This window comes from Coregonus lavaretus, assembly GCF_964263955.1.
Source record: "Coregonus lavaretus genome assembly, chromosome: 7".
Classification (NCBI taxonomy): Eukaryota; Metazoa; Chordata; class Actinopteri; order Salmoniformes; family Salmonidae; genus Coregonus; species Coregonus lavaretus.
Window position 1 is genome coordinate 25037214 of NC_139994.1, and position 12561 is coordinate 25049774.

The window sequence follows — 12561 nt, forward strand, 5'->3', positions numbered from 1 at the left end:
TGATAAATATGACATATATAGACATTCATTCAGACTAGTAGTTTGTGTTGCAGTAGATTTATACAGTTTCCCATAAAGGATAGACTAGCCTCGACTATTGTTAGTTCAGCAGTTTAATATGGAATGACGCTCAACGTGCTATGGTAGGCTATTGAAATCAACTGGCGATTTTAAATAAATATTATGAATACTAATAATTTGCAGCGCTGATGCCACTATGGCTGTGTTGAGACGGGCAGCCCAATTCTAGTATTTTCACTAGTTGGTCTTTTGACTGATCAGCTCTGATGTGATTGGTCAAAAGACCAATTAGTGAAAAAATATCAGAATTGGGCTGCCTGTGTGAATGCAGCCAATAACTTCTAATGCTAGGGTTATAGCTACTTTGTCTGGGCATGGACTCTACAAGGTGTCGAAAGCGTTCCACAGGGATGCTGGCCCATGTTGACTCCAATGCGTCCCACAGTTGTCTCAAGTTGGCTGGATGTCCTTGGGCCATTCTTGATACACACGGGAAACAGTTGAGGGTGAACAACCCAGCAGCGTTGCAGTCCTTGACACACTCAAACCGCATGTGCCTGGCACCTACTACTAGGGGTGTAACGATTCGTTTTAACAACGATTCGATTTGTATCACGATTCGTGGTTGTCGATACGATTCAAGGACGATATTGGTTCATTTAGAACGATACGATCCGAAACGATTCAGTGACTTGAAATCGATTCAGTAACCTTTTAGCCAAAAATTCAACCAGTGTGCCTGAAATAAATACCTGGATACTGGACAGTGCAGGTGAAGTTTCCTAGATTCCTGTTTCTTGTAAGGACCGCAATGGTGGCTTGATAATTTCTCGCTCGTCGGCTTCTCCTCTGTCATCCACCATGCTATGCTTTGTTGTCTTGGCGCCTTTGCGCTGCTGCTGGCGCGATGACGTCACGGATAGGCAGAGTGAATCGAGTAATGTTTAAAGCCTTTATCATTAAAAGTGCTAAGAAAAAACATCCATATAAAGTCTGACGTGCTTAAATCCAATGGGTTATTTCCTAGTATCGATACAATCGATTTATTACATTTAAAACGATGTTAGATCGATATATGTTGTCCAAAAGGCCAACTCGCCGAGCACAGATCGATGTAGTTGGATCATAGGAATATAAATCGATACATCGATGTAGTAGATGGATCGTTACACCCCTAGTAAAAACACTCCAGTGCGCAAAACAGGGGCACTGGAAAATACAAGGCACACAGGGAATATTCCCGGCGATACAAAATACATGGAGCTCCACCGAGCTTCTCTCTCCTCCACAATAAACAATCACACACAAAGACAAGGGGGCAGAGGGAACACTTATACAGGTACTAATGAGGGGATATGAACCAGGTGTGTGTAATAAACAAGACAAAACAAATGGAATGATGAGATGAGGAGCGGCAGTGGCTAGAAGGCCGGTGACGACAAACGCCGAAGCCTGCCCGAACAAGGAGAGGGGCAGCCTCGGAGGAAGTCGTGACAGATACTGTATATTTTTGAAAGAATACTATATTTCCCTTGACAGAGTAATGCTGAATGTAAAAAATGGCTCAACTTACCCCACTCTCCCCTACACATGATGTAACATTTGTTTACGATTGACAGATAATGTTTGAATGCAAAACACTTTATTTTGTGATGGGGCCCTCAGCTCAGTTTGGGAACCTTAATCCAGGCTGGACAGCAGGAACTCAACCTGTATTTCTAGATTCCGCATCACCTCCCCCGAGAGCCTCTCTGGGCTTTCATAGATTGACTCATTGAGGTTGAAGATGGATTGTAGCCATGCCTTCATCTGGTCCTGTTGACAACAGACACATCATCAACTATTATTGAGAGAGAGAGAGAGAGAGAGAGAGAGAGAGAGAGAGAGAGAGAGAGACACACAAATGTACCTTAACGAGGAGGTAGAAGTTCTCAGCAGCCTCTGTCCAGGCTCCTCCAGGAGGGTCAATCCTCATTATGACTTGCAGGAGCAGATAAAGGAAGCTACCAGGCTCCTGGAGAAGGAACAGGGGACATGAGTGAGTGTCTACAGATCTGATATGACAACAGTGTGTATAGCATAGATAAACAACAGGATGTTCCATTCTTAGGGACACTTACAGATATAGGAAGAGATGTCTTTCCTTCTAGAAGGCTTAGTAGAACGAATTCATAAAAAACATCTGCGAAGTTGATGCGGTCGATCTGAAGTCAAACAAATAGGATAATTACATAATCTTCTTTGACAAGCACTTTAGAAAGTCTCATTGAGTAGATGTTAGATGAGAAGACGGTGCCTGCAGCTAACGCTCAAGCTTGCATGTAGACCTACTCCTACGAGAGCCATCTCCTGCTCTAGTCGCTCCCTGTTTGCTGGCTCATTAATGAAGTTCACCAGTAGGTCGTAGGCCTGCTGAAACTGCCTCACATCCTCAAAACAAAACAATCATAAAATTCCTTAAAACTTAGATCATAAACTCAAAGATTCAGGTCTGTAATTCAAAGGGCCTCCGATTGTTTGGCTAGTATGACGTTGAAACTTTTCAACTAAACCCTATGAATCACTGTTGCCTAAATGTAACCCACTGTGCAAGAACTGGTTGAATCAATGTTGTATCAATAAAAAATGTCAATGTGATGATGTTGAATCAAAGTGGGAAACTGATTGGATTTGAAAGAAGTCATCAACGTAAGGGAATTTCGTCTTTTAACCTAAATCCAATTACGTTAATTTTTGGGGGGATTTCACATTGAATTCACATTAGTTGACAACTCAACCAAATGTAAATCAAAACGAGACGTATAAATGACATCTGTGCCCAGTGGGAACTATATATCTGGTCTGATGAACGTTGCACAATTATGTAATTGGTTACCTGCTGGTTGAGCTCGGATAATCCACTCAACACCATCCTCCCAGCATGGGTGAGGTAATTGAGGGAGGTACTGTCTGAGGATGTCAGAGCCTGTGAGAACAAGACAGTACATTTACAAATAGTCCAGAAATGTTCATGAAGTGAAATACAAAAGGTGCTAAATTCACATTTTCTCACCTCCATAGCACGTCTGATAGCGGCCAGCCTCAGAGAGAAGTTGGTTGTCCCTTGGTTTTCAAAGTAACGCCTGTAAATAGAAATGTTCAATAACAAATGTTCAACCTAAGAAGCTAAAACATCAGTGCCATGAAATTAAGAAATCATTTTATGTTAGCCTATATTATAACTGCAGGATTCAGAAAGACCATACCAATGTAGGATCTTAATTTGATCACTCTTTTGTTGCTGAGAATTTTCCTGCACGGCAGGAAATGCAAACTTGTAGCGTATTTGGAATTTTCAAGTTTGTAATTTCCACTTTGAAATTTTAGACTCGATTTGCCCTAACGAAAAATGTATCCTGTTGCTGCAGGATTATTTTCCTGCTGTAGCAAACTGTCTCAAATTAAGATCCTACATCTGTATAACTACAATATTGGGCAGATTATTTCAAAGCAAAGGTTTTTACTATAGATGAACACATGAAAGCGAACCCACCGCAACTGGGGCACATCTGCAGCATTATTTTGCTCCTCCACAAACTCCTCCTCAAACTCCTAAAACAGACATCACATTAACTTAAACTCTACTAAACTGCATTTCACCTGCAACATCAACTGAAGCAGACAAAACATTCAGTGACATCATAACAATACTTTCATCTTGACCTAACAACTTGACCCTTGACAGACAACACAAACCTATCGATACCAAAACAATGACACACACCTGTACACACAAGTACAAATGAAATAAGAATTATTGACTGTAGAAAGAGTTTTACCTGAGGAGTGCTGTCAGGGGTCTGGTCCTGGTCCTGGGTGGAGTGGTAAGGTGGAGGGGGACTGGGAGGGGAATCGGAAGGGAAAGGGGGAGGCGGAGAATTCTGGGGGAACTGGTGAGAGGAGCCAGAGGACGGCTCATGAGGGGTGGTGATGATGTCAGAGGTGGAGAACTGATATGCCATCATCTCATCCCCCCTCTCCTGGTACCCCTCCACTGTGGTGGAGATATCCACCTGCTGTTTAACACACAACATGTGACACTGTCAGCCCAACACTGAAAACCACCATATTGAAAACCCCTCAACCAAACACTGAAATAAATCATAACACGGGGTGTACCTGGGCATCCTCATAATAGGTGAACTCAGACCTCCTCTTGACAAGGCCGGACATGAGTCCATGGATCCTTCTACCAAGGAACTAAAAATGAGGCAAGAGATTAGAACGTGTAATTTCATTTTCTGTCAACATGTATTTTTTCAAATAGGTAAATGGACATTTGCCACTTTACATTTTTTCTGTGAAAAATTGCCTGACTGTACCTTAATACCAATCAGCTTCTTGTTGGTGAGGACCACCTGGACGAGACCCTTTAAAAGAGACAGAGAAACATTACATTTCATCCAGGAAATATAAGTAGACCTATAGCATGTGCGTCATTTGACACAAATCAGGTGCATTTGAGACGAAAGACCAGTTGAGAATCTCTCACCCATGGGTCCAGGATTTTTTCCTGGATGACTCTGCTCCACCACAGCTGCTTCTCCACTCCCCTCACAATGCACAGGTGATGCATGTCCTCTTCATTTTGCTATAAAGAAAAAACTCCTTCAGTCTCCAGACCTCTCTCTATATGTTAGCTGTAGATGTCTATAACATTTGGCAGGCGATTTCAGTTCTGAGTATAATCCCTGGCAGTGATATAGAGCCCACATGATGTTCGTACGACAAGTTTCCCCTAGGTTTCAATTAGGGACAGACATACAAAAGAAAACCCAGAGACAATTGGGAGTTCAAATACACAGGTGTGTTCATAAATGTTAAGAATATGTCTGAAGTACCTGCACTCGTCCATAATGGATATTCCAGTAATGGAAATGAAACGAACCCCAGTTCCCAACCAGCTGCAACTTCTCATAGGGAAAACCAGAGTCTTCCCTATTTGGCTGAAAAACAAAGACATCCCCTAATTATAGAGATTGCTCTGTGATTAATAAGACACACAATTGTGGAGATAGAGGACATGGTAATGTGTACTATTACTAATCAGCTATGACTGTCTAATAATGTGATTGACTACCTGTGAATGGCTATCTGAAGGTGCTGACAGTTCGTCAAGCACTAGCCTCCCAGCTTCAGTGAGGTGAATGGTAGGCTCCTCAATAACCAATTTGGAAGTCTGTGAAAAAAAAGGGAACAGGGTAAAGTAAATTGTCCCTATAAGATCAGATGAGCTTTGGTTAATAATGTGTTTGGTTACCTGTGTGTTTAACACTGCAAGCTCTGTTACCAGCATTCTCCCAGCACGAGTGAGGTAGTAGACTGGTTTGGCCTTGGAGAAGACAGGCTATGAAGACAAGGGAATATGTTTTTTCATTATGTGGTTTTATAGAAAACTAGTGACTTGATGTTAATCTTTAATATCCTCTAAAGACCAGAGAGTATCAGAATGGATAGACTCACAAAGATAGGAACACACAAGGGTCCAGACCAAGGGATTAAAGCCAGACAGGACCGGTGCCCAACCTCCTCATCAACGTACTAAGGAACAAGACAGGATCAATTTAAGAGTCAGTTTGAATGATAGACTGGTACTGTATAGGAGTAAAATATTGGCATAGGGAAGATTGCAAGAGGAGGCCACTGCAATGATAATAGTTGAAATACACAGGTCTGAGATATAAATGTTAAGAACATGTCTGAAGTACCTGCAGATGAATGGCTACCTCTTCAAGCTGAGAGGACAGTTCATCCAATACCATCATGCCAGCACGAGAGATGAAAATGTGCTGCTCAATCTTGCAAATCTGGAAGAAAATGAGGGAACAGTTTTAAGGGCATCAAAGTATCCCACTACCATAGTAGATACTGAAGGTAATCCTGCCAATTAGATAAAATGAGCTTTGTCCAATAATCTGCATGGTTACCTGTGTGTTTAACACTGCCAGCTCTCTCACCAGCATCCGTCCAGCATGGGTAAGGTAATAAGTTGGCTGCAGTGTTACAGACTATTACAAAAATAGGGAATATGTTTACAGAAATGTATTTTCATATTGTTCTACAGAAAGCATCATGTTTATGTTTAAGTTACATAAACCAGTCTAAAGACCAAAGAGTATCAGAATGGATGGACTTACAGAGCTGGGAACCCACAGAGGACCAGACCAAGGGATTAAAGCCAGACAGGTCCGCTGCCCAACCTCCTCATCCACATACTAAGGAACAAGACAGGATCAAATTAAAAGTCAGTTTGAATGATAGACAGGTAGCCTATAGGTCTGACAGACTGCTATAGGGAGGATCACAAGAGGAGGCTACTGCATGATAGATTCTGAGACACTACACAGGTCTGTGTTGAAAGGTTAAGGAAACATCTGAGGTACCTGCATATGAATGGCTACCTGTTCATTTTGAGAGGACAGTTCATTCCATACCATCCTCCTAGCTATCTGTGAGAAAATGAGGGAACGAACATCAAAGTATTTCACTACCGTAGTGGATACTGAAGGTAATCCTGCCTATTAGATCAGATGAGCTTTGTCCAATAATCTGCATGGTTACCTGCGTGTTTAACACTGCCAGCTCTCTCAGCAGCATCCTCCCAGCATGGGTAAGGTAATATGTTGGCTGCAGTTATAAAAAATAGGGAATATGTTTACAGAAATGTATTTCCATATTGTTCTTCAGAAAACGTCATGTTTATGTTTAAAGTACATAAACCAGTTTTAAGACCAGAGAGAAGACCAAAGAGTATCAGAATGGATGGACTTACAGAGCTGGGAACCCACAGAGGTCCAGACCAAGGGATTAAAGCCAGACAGGGCCGGTGCCCAACCTCCTCAACCACATACTAAGGAAGAAAATCAGGATCAATTTATGAGTCAGTAAAATGACAGTTTGAATGACAGATTGTTATTGAACCAATCCTGCTAATGAAGCAGTATTGTTATAGCCTGGGTGCCAGTCTGTTTCAGCTCTCTGTCCACTCCTTATGGGATTGTGATGCCAATATCATATTGCCACGATGGAATTGGCAAGAGAGCAGAAAGACTGGCACCCAAGCTATTGATAGGCCTGCAGCATTCTTACCTGAACAAGGACTGGGTCCTCCTGGTCCAGGGTGGGCTCATTATCTTTATGAAAAACAATAAAGGATTGTTTTCTCTAAGTTTAAGAAATACTAGCTACAAGACACCAGACATTTGTCCATGTAGTTAGGCTGATCATATATTTACTTGTGTTTTATATTGTATGACATCAAATGTATTTATGTGTCTGCATAATGTACCAACATGTTCAATTAAACCTAAAGCAAAGGTTTGGTTTCAAAGGAGCAAGTTTGTTTGTTGTTGTTAATCTAGGGCTACACTGTAAAAAATGTCATCACCATGATTGCTACCTAAATGACACCCTATTCCCTATTTAGTGCACTACTTTTGACCAGCGCCTTTTAACCATAGAACTATGGGTCCTGGTCAAAATAAGAAATAGGGTATTGGGTGGCATTTGGGACTATTACTATTTAGACATTGTCAAATATGTAAACTTACCCTCCTCAACCGTGACAACACGGTCCACGCTCTCCACGGTGGCCAGTGCATCCTCACCGATACCGTAATATTTGCTATAAAAGTAGACTGCCGAACCGGACGCAAACAACAGGCCAGCTGCACTCAGAAGCGGCCTCTCGCGGAGGAATCTCAGCGGGGTCGCTGTCAACAAACGACTGAACATAGACCTACTCATTATCGCTCTACATACTGCAGTGATTTTGACTGAGTTCAAAACCATCTGACAATTCTTTCTTAGAATTACAGGGTTTTATAGGGACCATTAATACGTCAAATTCTTCCATAAGTCATGGTTGGCTATGTCACAATGGGACAAACATGTTTATCAAACTGATTAAAAAACACTCAACAGTGACATCAATTAAATTGAATTTTGAGCATGATTTGGGAGTTTATACAATTGTAAACTATGAAACCATTGTTTAGAGAACAGTAGGAGTATAACCATTTAGAAAATACTGTATCAATGGCTCTGAGTAGGAGTAGAAGGGACAGCGTCACAATGCGCTCGCCATGGTTCTGAAAAAGAACGTTGCTGCGTTCATCAGCTCTGTGATGTTCTAGGCGGAGACACTCACTGAACCACTCACTTTCACGTTCAAGGTGTCAAAGCGTTCAACCAACATGCATTGGACTAAAACATCATTCAAATAGTTACTAAAAAGCCTACAGATATGTTTTACATTATTATTTTAAATCTCCTGCATAAATCAGCTGAGATAGCCTACTCTTCTCATCTCTTCGCCCTCCTGCCCTGGTGGTTATATCTGAGCGTTTTGATAACTGATTGAATGCTGATTGTGTCATATTTATAATGTAGGCCTAGTAGCCCACGTTTCATGACATAACCCTAATCCTAAAATAGACTAAAATTGAAACCCTGGGCGAGCACACAAGCTCTGGCTGTACAGCCGGCAACAATAATACATCCAAAGAGGGTGGCTGTTAAGGAAAACCAGTACACCAACACAAATCTTCATTAGGAGATAAAAGTAATCAGAGGCTAAAAGAAAATGGCAGACAATAGAAATCGAATGCGTATGTTACGGCTGGTTAGTGTTTTAATTACGAAGGACTCCCACAAATCTATTGTCTCTCTAAAAAACTGTAGGCTGCATATTGGTGGTCAAAGTGGTCGAAACGGTGTAGTGATCCTCGCTAATACAGTGAGCCACATTACAATTCTGACCAAGTGGGTTAAGTCTGTTGGAGCGATGCGTAGGGTGTGTGCCTTTCACGCATGTAACCTGGGTTCGCTTCCCCGCCCCTTGTTTGCTACACTATTTTAGGAAAGGGACATCTTCATGACCAACAATCTTACTCTAAAAACGTTTGTGAAAAAAGTTTGGTCAGTCTGTGAAAGTTAGAAAAGGTTGGTTAGTCTGTGAAAGTTAGAAACTTCCAGCAGGAATTGACAGTCATCAATCAAGGTGGTTGGATTATATAGCTACAGTGGTGCTATGGTTCCAAAAGTGCTGGTGATAAAATTAACATTACTGGCATACACATTTCAAAACAAAAGCCTATGATCAGGTATGGAGTTTTGGAAATGTTGTTAAACCCAACAGTCTATACTCTATAGCACAAAGTGTGATGTCCCCAATGATAAAATTGCATGTTACTCTAATTGTGAGATGTGTTACAGTTTACAATAGGCTACTTGGGTCTACTATACCTTCATCCTTTATTAAAGCATTCGGTTGCTAGCATTATCTCCACAAGCAAGGGTATCCTGGGGAAAGACAAATCTTCTCCTCCCAGTAGACTAACTGAATCAAAGCCTCTAACATTACTGCTAGATAGCCATGTAAACACGAACCTCAGTGGCAGAGCTAAAGCTCATCTGAGATCTTGCATAGGCTGCTGTTTACCATAATCAGGATATTTTTTTACAAACCTTGGCGATACTTTCTTTGTTCTCGATTCGGAAGAAACTTGTCTCTTATGAACATCTGTGTGCAGTTGCAGGTGGAACTCCAAAAAACAGAGAATATTCAGAAAAATATTAAATCCACTTTTTGTATTGAGCGATAAATACCCCTTGCATATGTGTAGATCTTTCTTTTGGTCGCACTGTGGGAAGTGCTGTCATTAAGGCTACTTCTACAAGCGGCCGCAGCCGCTTCGCATAGAAACGACTAGTTACTGCAACGGTGTTGGGAAATGTGAGATGTGCACAGCTAAAATGCCGAGGACTTTGCAAAAGGTGGATTTAATATATTTTCTGTCGAATTTTCTCTAGTTTTTGGAGTATGCTACCTGTAACTGCACACAGACGTTTATAAGAGACACATTTCTTCCTAGGTTAGGGGTCTATAATTGTAAAATAAATGTGTTTGATTGAATAACTAGCCTAATCTAACTATCGTGGTCATACATCTGGACTCTTCATCATCATCATCAACACTTTGAATTACTAAGGAATATTCCTATAGCAACTGGTTGCTAGGGGAAACGAGACGCTAGCATTATCCTCTTGTTGTGAGACTGAGAGGAAGGATTGGAGAAGTGCACGAGGAGGGGTGGGAAGCAGAGAAGACAGGGGAGCATGGTTGAAATTCCACCAAATGGATAAGAAGAGGCAGACAAAGTTTGACACATTTATGTTTTCAGTGGTTGACCGACACGAATGAACGAGTAAACCTTGTTTTAGCCTAGTGAAGTATCACAAATTAATACCTCAGTATTAATTATCCACTGCACGGAATCTCCATGAGGGCACAAGTCTGCATGACGATTTTCGCGTAAAGAGAGGCAGCGCGGGAGAGCTGACTTGTCGCCTGGCAGGTATGTTCTGCTATTTTGAATAAAGCTAGCCATACAGCTAATATACGTTTTAGGCTATTATTAATTTCGTATAGCTAACTAAATAAATGAAGCTATCTAACAGCAATGCTGTTGTGGGCTTACACATGTAATAATTACAACCAGGAGCCTATAATGGAGGAAGTCAGCTTTTCAGTCATTCCTATCATTTAAATTGAAAATAGGTTATTATAACACAAGGTAAACACACATTTACAATAATTGTTAGGTCTATGTTATTAGCCAAAAATGTACTGATACAAGTACAGAAACATTCATAGCCAGAGGCAACCTAGGCTACACTGCAATTAACACTATACATATTATACACGCTATGTTCTACAGTGCTGATTCTAAGAACAGGGTTAATTCCCATAAAGTATTAGTATCTCTGTCTCTATCACATACATGCATGGCCAAGGAAGATAGGTTGCATAAACAGATACAAATATAGAGCGATAAGGCGCAAGGGGAAGAGAATAAACAGTGAGAGGGAAAGAATTGGTGAGTACGCTCTGTCCTGTAAATGCCAGAGCACATCAGCGCCGGAGCTACATCTAGTTTGATGTAAGGAAGTAGCCTACTCGATTGCCTATCCAGGGGCCTTGTATGTGATCATATCTGTTGAAGGTGGGGTTCGTGTGTGAATGTGAGTATGAAAGTGTGAGTATGTATAGCTGTAAGTATGAGAACGTATCAGTGTACCATACCCCGTTCAAAGGCACTTAAATATTTTGTCTTGCCCATTGACCCTCTGAATGGCATACATACACAATCCATGTCTCCAGGCTTTAACCTCTCCTCCCCTTCATCTACGCTGATTTGAAGTGGATTTAACAAGTGACATCAATAGGATAATAGCTTTCCCCTGGTCTGTCATGGAAAGAGCCATCAAAGATGGAGCAGAAAAAGATGGAAAATGAGAGACAGAAGTAGGAGAAGAACAAGAAGTTGGGACAAAAGAGGTATCACAAAGATATGAAGTTTAAGAAGGCCCAGAAGGATTTCATAAAGGAGAAATGGGTCAAGGTAGTCAGAAACAAGTATCTGGCTGCTTTTAAGAGTGAGAACGAGTGGGATAAACTTACACAGAAACTGATTAAAGCTGACTAGAAGAAACAGGAGGACCTCAAGACAAAGGAAGATATGAGAAAGGTGGAAACCAAAGAACACAAAGGCAGCCAGAAGAGAAGAGGCTGCAAGGGAAGAAAAACCTATGATTGGTTTTGGAAAAACTGCAATGGTCCTGCAACAAGTGGAAAATAAATATGTGTGTTTGTATGCGTGAGTAACTTCCATTTTAGTGTCCGGTTCCACTGTAACCCTTTAAGAACATTCAAAAATGTTTCCACAAGAATTAGAAAATGGAGCTTGGCAGATAAAAACAACAGATATAAAACCAGCTGTGTACAGTATCATTACATATTGGTTGAATGAGTCAATTGTGAAATAATGAATGACATTCACCAGACAAATTAGTCATTGGACACCATGAGTTTGTTTAGATTTTCCTTTACTGACATGACAAATTAAATACAAAGCAAGAAGTGGCGACGATTAAGACTTCAAGGTGTGGTCTAGTACTGTAGTGTGTTGCTGAAATTCCCTCCCCCTGAAGCTACTTCAAAAGGGCCTGTATATCCGACCTTCGCAAAACTGCAGTAACCGCCTGAACTGACCTTTGTTCGTAAGTACTGTAAATCAAATGCCGACTTCTCATAGTTGGTTCAAGTCCCAGGTTTGCTTAAAAACCTTAGTGTAGTCAACATGATTTTCCTGTGTTTTATATATATTCCACACTGAGGTTGGAATAACAGTGAAATTCTGAAAGATTACAATGCCGTTTTTAGTGTAAGAGCCATTTTAAAAGACGCCTGAAATGTCATTCTATGGTGGTGAGACGAAATGTTGGCCTGCCTGGTGACATCACTCCTCCAAACCGCTGTCAATAACAGCTAGTTTTCCCCTCCCCACTCACACCACTCCCAGACAGTCCTATCAAAATTCTTGCTTGAGAAATGTCTCTTTGCTAAGAAGCTATTAGTTTCTTTTTGACCATTTTAATTTAAAATAAATCACAGTAAGGTACTTAATTGTTACCCAGAAACTATTTTAAATTGAGATA

General features: G+C 41.0%; 1 long non-coding RNA gene across 1 annotated transcript; it reads right to left on the minus strand.

Moving 5' to 3' along the window:
• Nucleotides 1–1724: 1724 nt before the first annotated feature.
• Nucleotides 1725–2213, minus strand: LOC311133019. The gene is made up of 3 exons (XR_014613558.1): nt 2142–2213; nt 1931–2035; nt 1725–1836 (listed from the first exon to the last, which is right to left on the minus strand). It is a non-coding gene; the product is annotated as an uncharacterized lncRNA (long non-coding RNA).
• Nucleotides 2214–12561: the final 10348 nt, after the last annotated feature.